General features: G+C 38.4%; 1 pseudogene; it reads right to left on the minus strand.

Annotated features, from left to right (window-relative positions):
• Positions 1 to 299: 299 nt before the first annotated feature.
• LOC137269988 (uncharacterized) lies at positions 300 to 2,261 on the minus strand (annotated as a pseudogene).
• Positions 2,262 to 3,878: the final 1,617 nt, after the last annotated feature.

Genomic DNA, 3,878 nt, shown 5'->3' on the forward strand with positions numbered 1-3,878 from the left:
TTTTATAAAAAGACATTAATTTTTAAATTATTTTTGAAAAATTTCATTTTTTGGGGCTGATTTTTACTAACATTTTATTTTTTTAAAAAAAAAAATCAGGCAACAAAAATGAGAAAGTCTCTCTGTTATTGCATAAAGTAATCACTTGTCCATATGTAAACAAAATTTCATTCAAATCGGGCCAATAATAGCTGAGAACTATGTTCACTAAGATCGAAAATGACGTTCATCGAGAAAATAAGGAAATAAGTTTAGTTGTGTTTTTTCCACTTCAGCACAAGATAAACACATTCAAAACCTCAGTTTACTGAAGGATCTAGCCCAAATACATGCAGCAATGCATTTAGAAAGAGAAAAAAGCCTAAAACCCCTGCACCATACGTCAACCCCGCAATTGCCTCAACACACGCTCTCTTTTTTGGGCCTCCCACTTTGCTTTGCGTTCAACCCTGGAGGCTTTGAGGGTTCTTACTTGATCAAGTCTTTCAACAGAAGCTGCTGTTAGTTCATTAGCTTCTATTGCAAGCTTGTTCATCACCTGTGTAATGTGGCAAGTACCCTCATTGAAGGAGGCAATTGCAGATGCGACTGCCCGATGCAACCGCCTCTTGCCAACAAAGACAGTCTTTGGACAGCGGGACCAGATCACAGAATGCAATCATTCATTAGCATTCTGTGTCTTTCCCTTTGTCATCCTCTTAAGGAGGTTTTCATCAGACATTCTTTGATACACAGGGACCATTTGTTCGGCAATATGTGCATCAAGGTAATGTTTGATGTTGTTTTCATGAGAAGGAGGCTCTTGCTCATTGGCAAGTGCTCTGTTGTAAACACACCAGCTGGAGGGGCCATTGGGACACCTACTGTGATGGGGAGCATCATTAGTAGACATACAGTGACACAAACTCGCCCAGATGGCATTCCTCGTACCATCGACGTTACCAACATTGTTACTGGTGGCAAAGCCATAATAATACTGCAGTTTCAAAGCTTTTTCTTTTGTCAGTTTCCCTCTGCCTCTACCACCCAATCTACATTCTTTTGACAAGTTCAGAAGAGCTGTGCCCATCCCTTTATGAGCATGATTAATAAAGTCTTCCTTGTCAATGCTGATGTCCGGTTATTAGGCTGAAGGTCGTTGATAGCCTTGTGGGTTTTGTCGCCATCTGAAAGTATACATGTACATTATACTTTTCCAATGATCGGGACCATAGCCTTTTAGCAGCTTCCACTTCCATGGCATTGGAGCTGCCTTCATAGTTTTGACAACACTGAAGCATGTCCTCCCTCCATACCACTGTCTGAAGTCTGCAGAGTCCTGTTCCAGACTGGTGACATAAAGGGTACATGCGTGACAGTATTTTGACAGGACTTCATAATCAATCACAAGACCTGTCAAAACATCAATGACCGCACCAACACCATAATTGGAAGTGTGGCCTCTCTTCTGCCATGATCCGTCATAACTGACAGTGATGTCCAATGAACATCATCTGAAACAGTCCGTTGTTCAGCATAAGCCTGTTTGATAATTTCCACACTCTCAGTCAAAACATCCTCAGTATTTCAATAACAACTTTGGAAAGAATGTCTTGTTTGCGTTGAAATGTCTTATCGTGGAGACCTTCCATTCCAAAAACCAAACAAAATTTTTTCATTGCAGCATGACCAAGTCCTATCTCTGACAAAAAGAGCATGAACATATCATTCACTTGAAAGGGGTTGTTACCTGCTTGCTTACCTGATCTTGGTGAGGTGTAGTTCTTGGACACACACATCTGACAGTTTTGACAAGTCAGCATAATATTTATAGCATTTCCAAACCTATCAAAATTGTCACTTTTTTCAAAATTCAAAGAACCTTGTTCATGGCATGATGGACACTAAATTTCTTGAAAGAATAAATTCATTTCTCTCATATCAATCAACATCCACTGAGGTTTAGGCTCGTCATTGTCAAGGACATGAGATCGGGCGTTTTCAAAACTTTTAAATTTTGCGAACTTAATGTCACTGCGTGAATTCGATTCAAACGATTTCTCACTTTCAGTGGCTCCAGTGGAAACAATGTCCTCAACAGCGTGGTCCCCAGACGATCCCAAAGCATCTAAGATGTTCAAGCTGTCAGAATGGGGGTTGATCGGGCTGTCAACACTTGTCTGATCGCTGACACCGCATTTTAAACGTGCCTGCCGCAACTGACTTGCCCTGCGCCTCTTATTCTTACCATAGGCGTGTTTTGACCTGGATTTGGTTCTCATTTTTTAATAATTCAAAAATTTTCATTCAAGAATACGTCAAAAACTGTGTTTACCTGTCAATCTCTTCGCTAAGCAGCCGCCATCTTGTATAATTACCGGGAAAGGCCAAAGTTTCGTTGCTATGCCGAATGGTGCATTGCGGGATACGTTTTACCATATAAGGATCGAGCGAAGATTACCAAATGTTGCATTGTGGGAAATTTCGCTTTGCATAATGTTGCATTGTGGGATAGGAAGTTTTCGTTTAAAATCACTACCGCGGGAAAATGACCATATCCTTACATGGACTATCTATATTTAGAAAGTTTTTCACCAGCAACATGGCGGAGACGACGAGCTTTCTAGCGATGTATAACATAAACGGGTTTGTCAGTGTTGGGTGGGCGTTGTCGTAGGTGAAAGTTGGGATATTCTGGGTTTGTTTACGGACACATTTAAATATTATCACACACTTGCTGATGTTTGTACCGGTTTATATTACTTAAAATGACTTTATTTTGAAAACAACATATTGTAACACGAAGTACACGCGATAAATACACGAAAAAAAAAAAAAAATCTCGATTTTGATATTTTGAAGCAAAGTTGTCAATTGAAGGAGCCGTGTCTGGCCTGAACGAGATCGAAAAACACTGATTTTACAGTTCTATACGCAACAAACACAAATAAATAGCCCAATGTGTATTGATTTTAAAGCAAATTGCTCTATAAATACCATACAACCCTAGTACATGTGCTGCAGGAATGGTATTTTCAAGTTTAGACTTGATGCCTTATCATACATGTTACTGACACACTATATTTTTTGCGCTATATTTTGTTGTTTATCACTATGTGCATCGAAATTCCAGAAATATGGCGGTGTTATGCGAGTTATGGAGTCTATACATCGCCTCTTGATATGACATCAAAGCATACGTAATTCAAGGTTAATAAAATTAAGATTTTAAGTGTGAAAAATATAACGGTTTGTTTGGGTTTTTCATTTTTTTTTTTATTGTAAATCAATTTCTTTACATACATACAATACCGTTGTGATATTGTTCATTGATAAAATAAACTAAATGTAATTTAATGATGAAGGCAAAGTAAGCATAGAGTTGATTTTAACTGCTGCAAAACTTGCAGACTGCACCAACGTCGCCTCTCCCTTATTAAGTGTTGCAGCGAGAAGCGGAAGACATCTGCATTTCATGTTTTGGATCACGCCGTTTCCGTTTCGGCAATGCTGTAATAAGGATGTTGAGCAATCACGCATGCACCAATCTAAAATGTAGAGTTGGTGATCTTGATTTTTCTTCACAGGTTGTGATTACTTCAGTTTTCCAGATTATACAGTCATGAATTGCGTTTCCAACATTCCCAGTAAATATTATAAGTACTTTTATTCATATTACGGCAGTCACTGCTTTTTAAATTTATTTTCGTGACAACAAAAAACCATGCAAAAACCTGAAGATGATGTCATAAGATCTGTTGACAAACATTTATTGTCAGATAACCACATCATTACTCTTAGATCTACCGTAATTTCCAGCATTCAGACAAGATATATAGCAAATAGGTACGACCTAAGTGTGTTCATCTTGTCCCATATTTAAATTACAATGATGGAAA

This window comes from Haliotis asinina, unplaced genomic scaffold (genome assembly GCF_037392515.1).
Source record: "Haliotis asinina isolate JCU_RB_2024 unplaced genomic scaffold, JCU_Hal_asi_v2 scaffold_24, whole genome shotgun sequence".
Classification (NCBI taxonomy): Eukaryota; Metazoa; Mollusca; class Gastropoda; order Lepetellida; family Haliotidae; genus Haliotis; species Haliotis asinina.